We start from the raw sequence: 19139 nt of genomic DNA, 5'->3' as shown, positions 1-19139 counted from the left end.
CTTTCTTGATCAAAGCACATGATATAAACGTGGGCGATTTAGAATCGCAGAGTCCAAGCCTAAAAAGCAGAGTCAAGTTCACATTTCCAAAAAAAAGTTATTTGCTTTTTGATAGAAACCAGTAAATAAATAATAAAGAATACGTAGAAAAATCAAAGAGTCTTAATCCAACAGCGTGTAAGCACAGTATGTAGCAACAGCCTCCAACAGGAAGTCATTGTTCTCATCTGAAAACATTTCAGCCATCCAATTCAATAGTGGGAATGAACATACATGTTCCTCAACGACTGGAGCCTCTATCACCATTGGAGGAAAACTCGGGTCATCTTCAATGTAACTGCGTGCCAAGAACTCAAGCGCTGCTGCAAAAACATTCCAACGTCCCATTATTCCATGTGTCGCTGCTAAGGCCATAATTCAGCCACCAGAACACAGCACGTCATGAACCAGTAAAGGGCTCATCAGCTGGTCATAATCCGCGTTGGGAGTCACCGTACTGCAGAGACACAAATCCAGGGCCCAGTCGAAATCACAGCTCATGCAATGGAAGACAGGTTGAACGCATGTGAAAAAGGAAAATCGAAACGATAATCCATAAGCTGCACTCAACGTTGCAAGAGGCAGCGCTCCATAGTAACTAATCATTCGGTTGCGAAGCAGCAACAGCCGGGACATGTTATCGTCTGCTGCAGGATGTGCATCCATATTTATGTAAACAAATTAATAAAAGCACACCGGCAACTAATGCAAGTATTAAGCGCAAACCACCAAAGATGCTGGAAAAAATTGAATGAAAAAATCCCGAAAAGACACCAAATATACTTTCTACAGAAGTCACAAGGCCACTGCTTCTAACTTTAAAAAAGTAAGGTAACCCCGCAGTCAAGGACACATTAAAGATACTCTAAATTAACTCCCCAAAATTCAAGAGCACGTCTGTATTTAATAAATCATGCACTTCTGTGCGGGTGTTTGCTACATGAAGGACAAATGTTTCTGTACCTGATATAAGAGCGACCTCTTTTTGAGACAATAGCGCTCTTATACCACTCATTTGGTTGACTCTGCTTTCAAGGTCGAAATCGACAGCCAGATGGAAACATCCAGCTTCCCATGCAGAGGAGTTAACACAACTTTTTTTGAATCAAACCACACGCTCAGAGACCGTAATCATGTAAGCGGTTCCTGCTAACATTGCACAACAATCTCCATTATTTCAAAGTAAATAACTCCAGTTTCCAGTAAAGTGAACGTTGTTATGATAGCCGGTGTCGGACTACCTTTCAAAACTCAGTCCAAATTAGGCGTATCTTATATACAAGAGCCATGCAATTGTATGTGTCTACAAATTAAAGAGTGATCTGGTACTATAGTGCAATACTCGCCATTCACATAGACTTCTTTTCCCTCCCTCAGACACCTATATGTAAATGGTAATAACCAAGCTTCATGCAGATAAGTGCTCCCTAAACATCCATATCTGCCTATAGCATAGTATTTCATGCAAACCTCAAACTTAACCAGGTTAAAAAATAACGTTATGATACTGTGGATAAGCCACACACCTGAATTGGATCTCCAATGAGAGACCACTTCTAACAATTCTCATAGCGCGCCCTGTGCTCTGATTTGACAGTGAGAGAGTGATCACACCATAGTTTGTACTGCTAATCATTCTCAGCATACGCTACGAATATCCTTTGACGTTACACGTCGCATCAAAGTTTCCGTGTGACGTCATGTACGGCGCCCCGTACAAAAAAGACGCAATTTTTTTAAATTGTTTAACAACATATATTCATGTATTTAATGAACATACTAACAGAAGACTTAATCTAGGATAATTATGGAATAATTTTTTTGTAAGTTTAAAAAATCCTATATTACTTCTATATTGTATGGGTGCAGCTGCGTGCCCCTCCGCCTGGTACCCTAGACTCCACCACGCCCAGACCCGGTTCATAAGCACGCGTGATCGTCACCACAAAACCATTAGCACGCATATCGCTTTTCCACACATGCTTTTACAACTGGTATGCATTTACCACACATGATAAATGCATAATCTTAATAATGTTTTTTGTTGACCAACACGTGTTGTAATGCCTGTGCCTTACGTCCTTCAAATTAGTTTCTAGCTATACGTGTGACCAAGTTTGATAAGATCGGAGACCAAGGACAAACACCGTGGTATCTATGGCATGAAGTCTCATCGATCACAGAGAAAATATGCACAGGGTAAAATGAAGGTAACAGGTATAATAAAAATAACGGAGAAAAACTACTAAAATGGCGATAGGACGGAGTATGTAATCCACGTTTGGCGCCTCGACACTACATTTCAAATAAATATACATACAATATGTTTATTAGTATATTACAAAAGTATAGCACCGGATGACACACATGACCCGGGAAAAGAAAGCGGCAAATTTAATACCTAAAATCAGGGGAGGTTTGCTTGGCGAACTTGAAGAAAAAGAAAAAAAAGTGCACTTGCAAACAAGGCTGCGCATGCGTAGAGAGTACAACTGATGCAGGGAAAAACCCCAGAAAGTTTTACATACTGTCATAGAAATATAGCTCTAAAAATTGCCCCCGTAATCTGCCCCCCCGGGACCTAATAAACCAAACGGACTTCTAGTTTTTTTTCACCTTTTCCACCGCGTACAAGTACTGCACGAGTACCCTGCCATTTTTTATTTTATTTAAAATAAAAATTGAGCCTAAAGATCCGTGTACCATCCCCCTGACCAAGACTATAGGGTCAGAATGTTTCTACCCTGCCCCCTTTCGTTATTTCTCAACTTTGTTTTACTGTTTTCTTGTGACTCTGCTCTCCCGACAAACAAGATGGCTGCCAACACTTTCTTGTTTGGAGTATTGACAGCCAATCAGCATGCAGCTCTTGCTCGTAATTGTACGTATTTCCATACGCGTACGCCACGATTTTCCTTTAAAAAATTAAAATAAAAAATAGAGCCTAAACATCCATGTACGACCCCCTGAGCAAGCCTAGAGGGTCAGAATGTTTGTAGCCTACCCCCTTCCCTTATTTCTCAACTTTGCTTTACTGTTTTCTTGTGACTCGGTTCTAGCAAGGCACAAGATGGCCGCCAACACTTCCTGGTTTCGAGTGTTGACAGACAGTTCACAGCCAATCACCATGCAGCTTGTGCTCGTAATTGAACAGTTTTCCGTATGTGTGCTGAACTCCGTCTCTAGACATCGCTATGATTTTACTTGCAGTTTTCTCAGAAACTACTGAATGGATGTACACCATTTAAGCACAATCTGCGAACAGAACTCTACCTCTCTGCCAAAATTTGTGTAATTCCGTTCAGCCGTTCAGGCTGTAGCCCTGGCTAAAGGTCCCTATGGCAAATTGCATGGGGAAAACACGTTTTGGGACCCCCTTTTGTCCCAGCCCCCACTTGATGAATTACCCCCAAACTTTCAGGGAAGGAGCGGAACCAAGCAGGCCATTTTCTTGGAGAAATTCACGAAGATTCGTCCACCGGCGCCAAAGTTATTCCAAATAGAATGTTGTGGATTTTCTATGGAGACTAGGTCCTAACTATAACTACCTACTGGAGACCGCCAGTAGGTAATATATATATATATGTATTTACTTTATGAGTAATGCATTGGTAAAGAACAGCCCTGAAGTAGTACAAACCAGCAATTGGCTAACATCAAGAAAGGGATTTTTTAAATGGCGTTCATGCAGGGCATGCAAATTTGGGGTAAATACAACACAATATCTCACAGCATTTAATGAAAAACCAGTGAAGTTAGAGGGGTTATTTACATGTAAAACTGAGTTTGTGGTGTGTGTTCTAGAATGCACCTGCAAACTGCGATAAGTTGGAAGTACCAAACTACAGGTCCATGTAAGAATTCTCCAACATCTGAGAGTCATAGTCAACTCAGATTCCTCTTACCCAGTTGCTCGTCATTTCAAACAGTTTCATAATAATAGTCTCAACTGCTTGAAATAGTTTGTCATAGATGCAATACTCAACTTGAGGAGAGGAGGAAATCAAGAATTAACGCTCAGACAACCGGAAACCTAAAACATATTAAATCTGGATACCAAGTCCCAATAGTCTAAACATCAGTGAAGATCTACACAACATCTTGTAAACAAGCTTACAATCATGATGCGATACTGTGATTAAACGACAAATGAATATTTGTGTGTAATATGAGATGGAATGACATGACTATTTACAATTGTACTGTCTATCACGTATGCTGCTTTTAAACTCTTTTTCAAAGAAAATGATGGCAAAAACCTAGGTATTTATAGGTAAATATTGGATGTTGTTTATAAGGAAATAATGACACTATGTTTGATGTTTATTATATATAAACTCCAGGGTAGTCTACATTTTTGTGATGATCACTATTTAAATCAGGCAAACAACTATCGGGCTGATGCATAAACAACAATTTCCAAATAGCAATGACAAAGACCATTAAGGGCATAATTTTGTGATCATTAGAGTGTATTCTCTTCTGTAGATAATGAATATACACAAATAGATGAACAGGTGCTAGGATTTTACGAACGGTGTGTTAAATTGCCCATTTTTATACCGATCTGTAAGGGCTCCTATTTTTCGTATTTGCACATATACAGTTAAATGCAATCTTGATTTGCTGATTATCTGACTATTTATTCATTATTTATTCATATGTGTTGGATAATTAAGTTATTGACACAGTAAAATATAAATTCCACTTAAGTAAATTCACCTCAGGCCTTTATCTTACATCTGGCTGAGATAGCTCTCATGAGAAACTTCTTCGAGTTTTAAGGGGGGCTGTATCTCCAAACCCATGGAACGTCCATGGGGAGCGTTTTCGCCCCGAGTTTAGCTGGACTATACGTAGGGGCGTTTGAGCAAGTGACGGTTCTGGATGCCAATGGCCCGTGGGCAAGTAATCTAAGATTGTGGCGTCGTTATATCGATGACATCTTAGTGATTTGGAGGGGCAGGAGAACATCTGCCGATCGATTTCTGGAGTGGCTGAATGCCCAAAATCCGTTCCTCCATTTCACTTCGACCATCACCACTACCCATCTACCATTCCTGGACCTGGTGATAGAACACTGCAGTGGCATCCTGAAGACCAAGGTATTCCACAAACCTACGGACAAAAATGCTTTATTGGCATTTGAGAGCTTCCATCCTCGCTCTCTACGTGAGAATTTGCCAGTGGGGCAATTTTTCCGGATCCGTCGGAATTGTTCGGAGAGGAGCGATTTTGTAGTGGAATCAGAGGCCCTGACGCATAAATTACAGCAGCGGGGATACCCACCGAAGGAGATCAAGAGGGCGAAGAAACGAGCACTGAATGCAAACGGGGACTCGCTACTCTCCAAAACCATGAGACCTCAAACTAAAAAAACAGTGTTTGTGTCCACTTTCAACACGGCATCCCAACAAATAAAACACTTAGTTCTAAAAAACTGGAAGATACTTAACACAGGGGGCATTAACATAGAAACACCTCTATTCTCCTTCAGACGTAGCCAAAACCTGAAGGATCTCCTCATACATACCAGACCCAGGGACCTGGGTGGAGGAAGGGAAACACCCATATTGCCAGGCTTACCCAGACTAACAGGCCACACACAGTGCGGCTCGTGTAGAGTGTGTCACCTCACGAGCAACACAAAATCTATAGATCTGGGCCTCCGCACTCCCTGGGAACAGAGATCCCATACCAACTGTAATTCCCAGGGAGTGATCTACTTGTTAACATGCCCATGACAGAAAATGTACGTGGGGATGGCAAGTAGAAAGGTGCGTGTGAGGATTACGGAACACCGGAGCACGATAAGGTGTGGTAAGACAAATACTAAACTCACAGCACATTTTCAAGAGGCAGGACACAGCATAGAAGACCTAAGATGGACCGTGATAGAAAGGGTCCAATTAGGCAGATACCAAACAGAGGACCAGAGGCTGTTACTCCGGCGGGAGCAAAGATGGGTGTATCGTTTGAGGAGCCACTTGGTGGGACTCAACGATGACATCCCTTGGCAGTCATTAGGGAGAAAATAGATACCTGGCTGACAACTAGACCATGAACAGCAATGTCTATCTACGATATAGTAAAAATGAGAAGGAGTCCTTCGCATGGTAGGCTCATGTTAATATCTAACTGATAACATCTAGGTTTCTCCCCATACAGTTCAGGATGCTCACTAAACATTAAGGGGTTCACCGATATTTAATACACAGGGGGTGAAGGACCTAACTAAGGGTCATTACTCTGGGGGGCTGATGGAGCCTTTCTGGTTTAAAGATGAGGGTATTGGTATTAGTCCGGTATACACAGCTCCTAGGAAGAATTTGGGACGGTACCGCTAAAACTCCAGCAAGAAGCGGTAGAAACTTTTCCTGTTGCATTTTTTAGATCGTCGAGGATACTCGATAACATTTTATGACTTAGCAACTGATTTACCTAAGAAGGCGTGTATTGAGCGATAGACGGCTGAAACCGGCAAAGATAGCCTGCCCGCCCAGGGTTAACTACACCTCCCATGACTCCGAGTACGCTTTACGCGTAGAGCACCCCACGTCAGGACAGTGGCGTCGTGGTCACGTGGGTCGCAACGTCCTTTAGCCGGCTTTTAATTCCTCACCGACACCGGGCCTACCAACTACGCGGTGTCACGGACTGCAGGCTTACAGGAGAGGGCGTGCCTTCGGAACAGTAAGGAGGGGGTTCAAGGGGTGACTGCACAGGCAGTAACTGATAGAAGGGACCCGATGGCGGCACCTGAGCGCTGTGGATCCTGAGAGCGTGCTAGACCTTCGGTGTGCCTCGGGACGGGGGGGAGCAGAAAGTAACATTCCTTTCCGCATCTTTGTATTGCAGGTTGTGTTCTCAGGTGACCTCCCTGCCGGACATCAGTTCAGGTTTATGGATCACATAAACTCGGTGAGTAAGCAGGAGCAATGAACATTTTAATGAGAATTTTAAATGGCAACAGATCTATTCTGTGAGGTGTGAGTGTGTAGGCGGGCCCTCTTACACAGGGGGTCCAGAGTGGGCACGGATGCACGCGGTGGTAGTAATGTTAGAAACCCAGTCAGTATAGAGAAATGATTGTGTTTGCTTCATGTACCAAGGGGGGCATGATCCAGAAACGGGGAGCGAAGCATGAACAGGCGCATTGGCACAGGGCTTAACCAGTATCCGTTCTATGCATAATTATTAATTTTAGGAGGCTTGAAAACAGTTGAGGGACAGAAAGAGAGTGGTAGTATTAATTGGGTGTTTCTATCACCTCTTTTTGTGCTCCTGCAGTGAATGTATTCCCGCACTACAGGGATCAGTCTCCACATATAACTCAGGAAGGGTACGTATCAAGTGGACCTACCTTTTCCTCGGGGTCCCTCGTCCGAACTACGGGAGGACCGAGATTGGCACTGATTGCGACGGTCCTGAAGAAGACCGGAGTGACCCACAGAGGCACATACAAAGCGGTCGAAACATGTTGACTCAAGCAGTGGTAGGAGGGAAGCCTTGAGATACCTAATTTTCTCCTTAAGACATTTCCCATCCTCTTCTTATTTTTAATCCTGATAGGGGTACCAAGGAAAGTTTAATAAAGGTACTTGTTTGGTTGGCACCCTTAATCAGTTTTAATCATCTCCCTTTAACTGCACTTTTTGTCGCACTATCAGTTTTGGTCACTTGGTGTTTACACGGCTTTCACCCCAATATATGTTATATGTTGTATGTGTTGAACTTTTCTGGTTGTACGTCTTGTTAAGTGGAATGCATTTTTTCCCCCTCCCTTATGCTCCGCCCTGAGTGTGGCTACACCAGTGCGTATTGTAAGCAGGCCCGATGATGAAGCATGTCACATACCTTGGTATGTGAGTGAGGGCAGTTTTTCCAGGCAGAGCAATTTGCCTGATTGGGGCCTTTTGTTTTTGTTTGTGTAATATACTCTACACACCCCCTTTGTGTGTACATTTGAGTTCCTTGGGGGTCAGGGGTGGTAGAGTCTAAACTTTTTTGACCCTCGCCCCTCTTTCGTGCTGAGTACAGTAAAATATAACACATCAAGTCTAAGCCATTTTACAATGTATTGTAATCCAATTGCCACATACAAGTCTGTTTTCCTTTTAACAAAATGATCATTACAATTGAACAGTCTGTTTTCATGAGGTACGATATCACGTGGTGACTATAGAAAGAAAAACTGTAGCTTGTAGCGCATATGTGAACAAGGCCAACGGTTTGGCCGAAACGTGTCATGGACATGATGTTATTAATAAAATAGATTGCATTTATTACATTGGACTCTGTACCCAAATTTGTTTGTGAAGATGAATTATGGGATTTGAGTGAAAAATAATATATATATGTGATCAAGGACCTTTGGGCTCAAAATGCGTCTTGGCTGTGGTTTGTTTGAACAGACAATAAAATAACACTTATAGCACCAAACTGTGATCCGAAACTGTTTTCTGCGCGGCGAAGTGAGAAAGTGAGAGGAGTTGCTGTTTTATATATATATATATATATATTCACTGAAAAAAAGCATAGGTTTCACACCAGTTATAGTTAGCTGGAAATTTTACTTGCATAAAACCATTGAAATTCCCACGTTATAGTTAGTTGGACTCACTGTAACTTGCGCGCCTGCAATGCACTGCTGATGACATCACATATTACATCACTCATGACATGGTCAGTGACATCACTCATGACATCACTGATGACACCATCCAGTGAATGTGTGTGTTTCTGAAAAATAAATATTAGTGAGTAATGTTTAAATATTTAAATATATGTATTATTGTTTCACTTTCTGTATAAGTGACTGCATGGGTTGGTAAGTAGGTACATGTGTATGTATATGGGTTATTAGATGTTTTTCTTAGTATCAGTTTGTATGGTTTGGTGGGGGTATTACTTAGCACATAGATGCATGAATGACTGACTCTCTCTTTGTATGTGTTTTGAAGACAGCATATGTGCAGGACTGTATGGGTGGATGAGTGTATATATGTGTGTGTTAGTGACTGAATGACTGTCTCACTAGTGTTTTTATCAGTAACTACATATGTTTTAATCTAATATATGTGAATATTGATGTATATAAGTGAGTATATGTGAGTATATGTGAGAGTAAGGGATTTTAAGAGTTCCTGTTTAAATTAGTATGTGCTTCTATAAGTGATTGTTTGAGAGAGTAAGTACGTGTTAGTTTCCTTAGAAGTAAAGTGGTAGTGTGTGTATAGCTGTATATGCAAATAATTGGATGTTCAGTAGTTTATTTGCATGTGTGAGTATGTGGCCGAGTATCTTTTAGATGACTGTCGGTGTGTATCAGGATGTATAGGTGTATCACTACATATGATGAGTGAGTATATGTATGAGTGACTATATAGAACTGTTGGTGAATAAGTGGATGTGTATGTAGATGGTGGAATTATTGAATTGGTTGTTGTTACTGGTATGGGTATCTCCATCTTTTTGAAAATTTTTGTTTCTATCATTGAATATGTGCTTCAAGGGTTACATTACAGTGAAAGGAGGTCTGTCACTCTGTCACAAGGATGGTGTCATCAGTGATGTCATGAGTGATGTCACTGACCTTGTCATGAGTGATGTAATATGTGATGTCATCAGTAGTGCATTGCAGGCGCGCAAGTTATAGGGAGTCCAACTAACTATAACGTGGGAATTTCAATGGTTTTATGCGAGTAAAATTTCCAGCTAACTATAACTGGTGTGAAACCTATGGTTTTTTCAGTGAATTTAATAGGTTTTTTAAATGCTAATTCCTAACTATAACTGGTGTGAAACCTATGGTTTTTTCAGTGAATTTCAATGGTTTTTTAATAGCAAATCTCTATAGGTATAAAAAGTAAAAAATTTTATAACGAATTTTATATTGTATAATTATGTTTTTTTTTTTTTGCCCTGGGGCGCTCCCGGGGCGCGTACCGGTGAACGCACGGGTAAGCGCAATGTTACGGCACGCCCCGGGGCGCGTACCGGGGAGCGTCCCGTTAGCGCTATTCTCGAGAACAAAAACAACATCGTGATGTTTCGCGTAACCGCGTGATGCATCATATGACGCACTGCGTAAGCGCACCCGGAAGCACGCGAGCGCATACGATCGCGCAACGTCCTGACGCGCTTACGCTACGCACCCCCGGGTGCTCCCCGGAGCGCGACTACGGACGCGCCCGGGGCGCGTAGCGTAAGCGCGTCGGGTCATGTGATCTGAAAATAACACTTTTCATTGGTGCAGATCAGTTTTGGTTTCCAAATGATGAAAGCCCGGATCATGTGACTTGAAAATAACACTTTTCATTGGTCAAGAACAGTTCTGTTTTCCAAATGATGAAAGACTCCACCTTTTTTCCTTATTCTGACTTTGTCCTTTGACTGAGGAAGACCTGTTTCAACAACAAAGAGAATTATTTTGTACTTTAAAATGGCTACAGTAGCAGCAGCAGCTGGAGCATCTGCACCACCACCACCAGCACCACCCCCAAGAGGACCACCACAACAGTACATTGGTGGTCAAGAAGAGGAGGAGGAGGAAGAGGAAGAGGAGGAGAGGAGAAGATGGCTGGCTGAAGACAATACCCCATACCAGCCAAGGCCACACATTATATGGGAGTTTTTTTCAATCCCAGAGGGCAAGAAAAAAGTCAATGCGGCCAAGATAACTTGCCTAATTTGTGGCTCAGAACTCTCAAGGGGCAACCCAAACAAAAAATATTCCTTTGGTAATAATACCATGATTAGACATATGACCCGCAAGCATCCAAACAACTATTCTCGTGCAGAGATGAGGGAACTGGCCAGAAACCTCCCCCAGTCTTCAAGGACCACCTCCAAAAGAAAGCAACCCACTCCATCGGGACCAGAAACAACGGAGACGATGCCTTGCATTCAACAACGATATGAAGATTTTAGAGTAACATGTATTTACTGTGGTAAGCTCATCTCCTATGGTGAAAAGAGCGTAAAGCTCATCGTCTTTGCTGGTGACAACCACAATTGCCCCAAAAAACCCTAATTGTTTCTGTTTTTTGTTTTTTGCTCCAGTTGAGCCATTTTCAATTCCCTTTTTTTTGTTTCTCCCCATAAAAAATACAAAAAAATATAAAACTGTTCAGAAAAGCCCAAAAAAATACAAAATGTTAAAAAAAAAAAATATATATATAAAACAACAAAAAGAAGAAAAAAAACAGTTCTTTTTAGAACTACCTTTAATTTATAAAAATAAACCTATATTTTTAAAGAATCTCTGTCAAATCTTTTTCCTCAGGGTACGCGCACCCCAAAAAAAGAAAAAAACATGAATGAAGGAGTTAGCATGAGGGAAGAACACAAAGAGAGTAATGTTAAGAGAAAGAGAGCTAGAGGGAGAAACACAGAGGGATTGTTTATTACATAGTAAAAAACAGAGAAGGTGTAATAGGGTGAAAGTGAGAAAAGTAAAATGAATAAGGGAGCGAAAGAAGGGAAAAGAGAGGAAGAAGACTAAAGTAGAAATAGTGGGAGAATGTGAGTGGGTGTTGAAAGAAAAAGAAAGGACAGTAAAAAATAGGGAATGAAGGGTAGTGACGGAACCGGGATAAATGAACAACGGTGAGGGAGGGTAAGAAAAGAGCAGTGAGTGTAAGGAAAGAGGGGTGAAAGAGGGTGAAAAATTGAATTAGGATAAGACATGGGGAGTGACAAAGAGAAAGGACAGAGAGAGTAAAGGAAACAATGCCTGAATGGTTGTGAGTGAAACAGCAAAGAAAGGTAAGTAATGCAGTGTGTGTAACTTATAGGGATCAGTGAGTGTAGGTCGGGGTGTGGGTGTGTAAGGTGTGTCTGTGGGTGTGGGTGTGTGGGGTGTTTCGGTGTGGGTGGAGGTGAGGGTGCGTGAGATATGTGTGGGGGGTGGGGGTTATATGTGTGGGATGTATGTGTGTGTATGGAATGTGTGTGTGTGTGTGAGGAGTGTGTGTGGGTGTGTGTGTGTGTGTATGAGGTGTGTGTGTGGTGTGTGTGTGGGGTGTATGTCAGAGGTGTGTGTATGTGTTGGGAGGGGGATGAGGTGTGTGTGTGTAGGAGTAAGGTAAATAATTAAGAAAAACAGAATGAGTGAAGAAGCAAAGGAAGGGAACAGAGGGTAAGTGAAGTAAAGAATAGGGACTGAAAGAAGTTGAATATGAGAGGGGAAATAGGGAAATTGGAGTAAACATGGAGAATAAGAATAAGTGAGTACTACCAAAATGATTATTTTGATATCATAGTATAAAGTGAAACTTACAGTATACTGTGCAATTTTAAAACATCATAAGGGAGCAGGGTAGACTACCCATGATCCCCTAGGTCTTCTCAGGGAGTACTTAAAGGATTTATATTTATATTATAGTATAAAGTGAAACTTACAGTATACTGTGCAATTTTAAAACATCATAAGGGAGCAGGGTAGACTACCCATGATCCCCTACGTCTTCTCAGGGAGTACTTAAAGGATCAGTTTCTGCTTTCCTGACAGACTATGGTATGGATTCCATATACCACAATAACTTCTGTAACAACATGCAAGATATCTACAGAAAAAAAGGCGTACATTGAATTTAAGACTCTGCATTGGTACCTACATGTTGGTACCTAAATCACCCACACAACACAACAACTCTATTCAGAGCTACCCTACCTCTAAGCACTTTAAATTATTATTTTACTGTTTCACTGAGTTTTCCCCATGTGTGGGGGGGAGGTGTGTGTGAGGGATGGTGGGGTGTGTCTGTGAGGTGTGTGTCTGGGGGGTGAAGTGTATAGGTGTGTGTAGGTGTGTGGGGTATGTGGGTGTGGGTGGGGGTATGGGTGTGTAAGGTGTGTGTGTGGGTGTGGGTGTGTGGGGTGTTTGAGTGTAGGTGGAGGTGTGGGTGTGTCAGGTGTGTGTGGGAGGTGTGTGGGTGTGGGGGGTATGTGTGTAGGTTGTGTGTGTATGCGTGGGATGTGTGGGTGTGTCTGTGAGGTGTGTGTGTGTGTGTGTGGGGGGAGAGAGAGGTGTGTGTGTGGGATGTGTGGGGTGTGTCTGTGAGGTATCTGTGTGTGCGTGTGTGTGTGTTGGGGGGTGAGGTGAGTGTGTGGGGGGTGTGTGGGTGTGGGTGTGGATGTGTAAGGTGTCGGTGTGGGGGTGTGGGGTGTTTGGGTGTAGGTGGAGGTGTGCGTGTGTGATGTATGTGTGGGGAGTGTGTGGCTGTGGGGGTGTGGGGTTGTGTGCGTGTGGGTGTGTATGGGACGTACTTGTAGGTACCTAAAACAGCCACAGAACCCAAAAGCTCTTTTCAGAGCTACCCTACCTCTAATCACTCAAAATGATTTTTTTACACTACTATTTTCACTATTTATCCCCAAAGTACGCTCCCCGGTACGCTCCCCGGTGCGCGTACCGGGCGCTACCCCCGCGAAAATCGAAAAAAAAATTTAAAAAAAATTTCACCCGCGGGGCCCTTTTATGGCCCCCACATCAAACCTAGGAGGTCTGGGGGGTCTACCCTGCCCCCTTTTGGTTATTTCCCCCTTTGTTTTTGCCACCTCTTGTGTCTTGATCCTACCGAGACACAAGATGGCGGCCGCTCCGGACTGTTTGGAATGTTTACAGACACCCGAGAGCCAATCAGCTTTCCATGCGCAAGTCGCGTGGCGCGCCCGGAGCGCTCCCCGGTGCGCGTACCGGGGCGCGGCTATAGATGTATATATTTTTTTTAACCTAAATTACTCAAAATCCTCTGGAGCACATATCTTGAGACATAGCAAAGGCACATCGGGCTACCAGTCCCTACAATTTTGCCAAGTTTGGTGAAAATCCATTCAGCCGTTCGAGCTAAAAGTGAGTCCGACTGCCCTATGGAAATTAACATGGGGAAAACACGTTTTGGGACCCCCCTTTTATCTCGGCCCCCGCTTGACGGCTCCCCCCCAAACGTTCAGGGAAGGACCGGAGCACCGCGAGGCAAAGTTGAGGAAAATTTCAGGCAGATTCCTCAACCGGCGCCAAAGTTATTCCCAATAGAATGTTGCGATTTCCCTATGGAAAACAATCCTAACTATAACTACCTACTGGCGACCGCCAGTAGGTAATAGATATATATATATATATTCACTGAAAAAACCATAGGTTTGACACCAGTTATAGTTAGCTGGAAATTTTACTCGCATAAAACCAATGAAATTCCCACGTTATAGTTAGTTGGACTCACTATAACTTGCGTGTGCAATGCACTGCTGATGACGTCACATATTACATCACTCATGACATGGTCAGTGACATCAGTCATGACATCACTGATGACACTATCCAGTGAATGTGTGTCTTTTTAAAAAATAAATATGTGTTATATTTGTATATGTAAAAGTTGATGGAAGAATAAATGTTTAAATAAGTGATTACTTGGATGTTATTTTTTAATTGATTGGTTAACTGATTTATTAAGTGTATCTTAGTGAATACATATATTAGAGAGTAATGTTTAAATATTTAAAAATATGTATTAGTGTTTCACTTTGTGTATAAGTGGTTGCATGGGTTGGTGAGTAGCTACATGTGTATGGGTTATTAGATGTTTTTGTTAGTATCAGTATGAGTGTTTGTATGGTTTGGTGGGGGTATTACTTAACACATAGATGCATGAATGACTGACTCTCTGTATGTGTTTTGAAGACAGCATATGTGCAGGACTGTATGGGTGGAAGAGTGTGTATATGTGTGTGTTAGTGAGTGAATGACTGTCTCACTAGTGTCTTTATTAGTAACTACATATGTTTTAATCTAATATATGTGAATATTGATGTATATAAGTGAGTATATGTGAGAGAAAGAGATTGTAAGAGTTCCTGTTTAGATAAGTATGTGTTTCTATAAGTGATTGTTTAAGAGAGTAAGTATGTGTAAGTTTCCATAGAAGTAAGGTGGTTGTGTGTGTATAACTGTATATGCAAATAAATGGATGTTCAATAGTTTATTTGCATGTGTGAATATGCGTGAGAGTATCTTTTGGATGACTGTCGGTGTGTAACAGAATGTATAGGTGTATCACTACATATCATGAGTGAGTATATGTACGAGTGACTATATAGAACTGTTGATCAATGAGTGGATGTGTGTATAGATGGTGGAATTATTGAATTGGTTGTTGTAACTGGTATGGGTATCTCCATTTTTTTGAAAATTTTTGTTTCTATTTTTGAATATGTGTTTCAAGGGTTACATTACAGTGAAAAGAGGTCTGTCACTCTGTCACAAGGATGGTGTTATCAATCAGTGATGTCATGACTGATGTCACTGACCATGTCATGAGTGATGTAATATGTGACGTCATCAGCAGTGCATTGCACGCGCAAGTTATAGTGAGTCCAACTAACTATAACGTGGGAATTTCATTGGTTTTATGCGAGTAAAATTTCCAGCTAACTATAACTGGTGTCAAACCTATGGTTTTTTCTGTGAATTTCATAGGTTTTGTAAATGCTATTTCCTAACTATAACATGTGTAAAACCTATGTTTTTTTAGTGAATTTCATAGGTTTTTTAATTGCTACTTCCTAACTATAACGTGTTTAAAACCTATGGTTTTTTTCAGTGAATATATATATATATATATATATATAAAATTTCTATGGCAAAATGAAACCCCTCATTTTGTTCCTTTTCAAATTAAATGTATTAAGTGTTACCACTTTATTCCAATCAAGATGACTTCAGGTGTGCCATACTTTTGTCATAAGTAAGACTGTTAGCGTTCTAGTTGTTCTTTAGAACACTCTGGGACATTCTGTCATTGGGCTATAGTTGGGCTACATCTGGCTGATATTTGGGCTACATTTGGGCTCTTTTGTCTCTGGTGGCCATCTTGGGAGACTGCATATCAGAATTTTTTAATGAAATATAAGAGGATTTGAGAAGTCACTCAAAATGTGCCCTAATTTTTCTTTCTTCAGCACTAATCATAATTTCTATGGCAAAATGAACCACCTCATTTTGTTCCTTTGCAAATTAAATGTTTCAAGTGTTAACACTTTATTCCAATCAAGATGACTTCAGGTGTGCCATACTTTTGTCACAAGTAAGACTGTTAGCGCTCTAGTTATTCTTTAGAACACTCTGGGACATTCTGTCATTGGGCTATAGTTGGGCTACATCTGGCTGATATTTGGGCTACATTTGTTTTTTTTTGTCTCTGGTGGCCATCTTTGGGCTACATTGGGCTACATTGGGCTACACTGGGCTACATTTGGGCTCTAACATATATATAGCCCAATGTAGCCCAATATATATTTTTTCAAAGTTAATTTTCTCAGCAACTACTGAACAGATTAACACCATTCAAAGAAAAGCGTAATCTGCGAGCCGGACTCTACCTTTCTACCAAATTTCTTATAAATCCATTCAGCCGTTCGAGCTGTAGCCGTGTCTAAACGTCCTATGGAAAATAACATGGGGAAAACACGTTTTGGGACCCCCCCTTTTATCTCAGCCACCACTTGACGAATCCCCCCCAAACTTTCAGGGAAGGAGCGGAGCGGAGCAGGCCATCTTCTTTGAGAAATTCGCAAACATTCGTCCCCCGGTGCCAAAGTTATTCTCAATAGAATGTTGCGGATTTCCTATGGAAACTAGGTCCTAACTACTGTCATTGGGCTATAGTTGGGCTACATCTGGCTGATATTTGGGCTACATTTGGGCTCTTTTGTCTCTGGTGGCCATCTTGGGAGACTGCATATCAGAATTTTTTTAATGAAATATAAGAGGATTTGAGAAGTCACTCAAAATGTGCCCTAATTTTTCTTTCTTCAGCACTAATCATAATTTCTATGGCAAAATGAACCCCCTCATTTTGTTCCTTTGCAAATTAAATGTTTTAAGTGTTAACACTTTATTCCAATCAAGATGACTTCAGTTGTGCCATACTTTTGTCATAAGTAAGACTGTTAGCGCTCTAGTTGTTCTTTAGAACACTCTGGGACATTCTGTCATTGGGCTATAGTTGGGCTACATCTGGCTGATATTTGGGCTACATTTGTTTTTTTTGTCTCTGGTGGCCATCTTTGGGCTACAGTGGGCTACATTGGGCTACATTTGGGCTCTAACATATATATAGCCCAATATATATGTTTTCAAAGTTAATTTTCTCAGCAACTACTGAACAGATTTACACCATTCATAGAAAAGCTTAATCTGCGAGCCGGACTCTACCTTTCTACCAAATTTCTTATAAATCCATTCAGTCGTTCGAGCTGTAGCCATGTCTAAACGTCCTATGGAAAATAACATGGGGAAAACACGTTTTGGGACCCCCCTTTTATCTCAGCCCCCACTTGATGAATCCCCCCAAACTTTCAGGGAAGGAGCGGAGCGGAGCAGGCCATCTTCTTTGAGAAATTCACAAAGATTCGTCCACCGGCGCCAAAGTTATTCTCAATAGAATGTTGCAGATTTCCTATGGCAACTAGGTCCTAACTACTGTCATTGGGCTATAGTTGGGCTACATCTGGCTGGTATTTGGGCTACATTTGGGCTCTTTTGTCTCTGGTGGCCATCTTGGGAGACTGAATATCAGAATTTTTTTAATGAAATATAAGAGGATTTGAGAAGTCACTCAAAATGTGCCCTAATTTTTCTTTCTTCAGCACTAATCATAATTTCTATGGCAAAATGAACCCCCTCATTTTGTTCCTTTGCAAATTAAATGTTTTAAGTGTTAACACTTTATTTCAATCAAGATGACTTCAGGTGTGCCATATTTTGTCATAAGTAAGACTGTTAGCGCTCTAGTTGTTCTTTAGAACACTCTGGGAGATTCTGTCATTGGGCTATAGTTGGGCTACATCTGGCTGATATTTGGGCTACATTTGTTTTTTTTTCTCTGGTGGCCATCTTTGGGCTACTTTGGGCTACATTGGGCTACATTGGGCTACATTGGGCTATATTTGGGCTCTAACATATATATAGCCCAATGTAGCCCAATATATATTTTTTCAAAGTTAATTTTCTCAGCAACTACTGAACAGATTTACACCATTCAAAGAAAAGCGTAATCTGTGAGCCGGACTCTACCTTCCTACCAAATTTCTTATAAATCCATTCAGCCGTTCGAGCTGTAGCCGTGTCTAAACGTCCCTATAGAAAATAACATGGGGAAAACATGTTTTGGGACCCCCCTTTTATCTCAGCCCCCACTTGAAGAATCCCCCCCAAACTTTCAGGGAAGGAGCGGAGCGGAGCAGGCCATCTTCTTTGAGAAATTCGCAAAGATTCGTCCACCGGCGCCAAAGTTATTCTCAAAAGAATGTTGCGGATTTCCTATGGAAACGAGGTCCTAACTACTGTCATTGGGCTATAGTTGGGCTACATCTGGCTGATATTTGGGCTACATTTGGGCTCTTTTGTCTCTGGTGGCCATCTTGGGAGACTGCATATCAGAATTTTTTTAATGAAATATAAGAGGATTTGAGAAGTCACTCAAAATGTGCCCTAATTTTTCTTTCTTCAGCACTAATCATAATTTCTATGGCAAAATGAACCCCCTCATTGTGTTCCTTTGCAAATTAAATGTTTTAAGTGTTAACACTTTATTCCAATCAAGATGACTTCAGGTGTGCCATACTTTTGTCATAAGTAAGACTGTTAGCGCTCTAGTTGTTCTTTAGAACACTCTGGGACATTCTGTCATTGGGCTATAGTTGGGCTACATCTGGCTGATATTTGGGCTACATTTGTTTTTTTTGTCTCTGGTGGCCATCTTTGGGCTACATTGGGCTACATTGGGCTAGATTTGGGCTCTAACATATATATAGCCCAATGTAGCCCAATATATATTTTTTCAAAGTTAATTTTCTCAGCAACTACTGAACAGATTTACACCATTCAAAGAAAAGCGTAATCTGCGAGCCGGACTCTACCTTCCTACCAAATTTCTTATAAATCCATTCAGCCGTTCGAGCTGTAGCCGTGTCTAAACGTCCCTATGGAAAATAACATGGGGAAAACACGTTTTGGGACCCCCCTTTTATCTCAGCCCCCACTTGACGAATCCCCCCCAAACTTTCAGGGAAGTAGCGGAGCGGAGCAGGCC

The sequence above is a fragment of the Lissotriton helveticus genome, chromosome 8, assembly GCF_964261635.1.
Source record: "Lissotriton helveticus chromosome 8, aLisHel1.1, whole genome shotgun sequence".
NCBI classification, from domain to species: domain Eukaryota; kingdom Metazoa; phylum Chordata; class Amphibia; order Caudata; family Salamandridae; genus Lissotriton; species Lissotriton helveticus.
Note: the sequence above shows the minus strand (reverse complement) of the source record.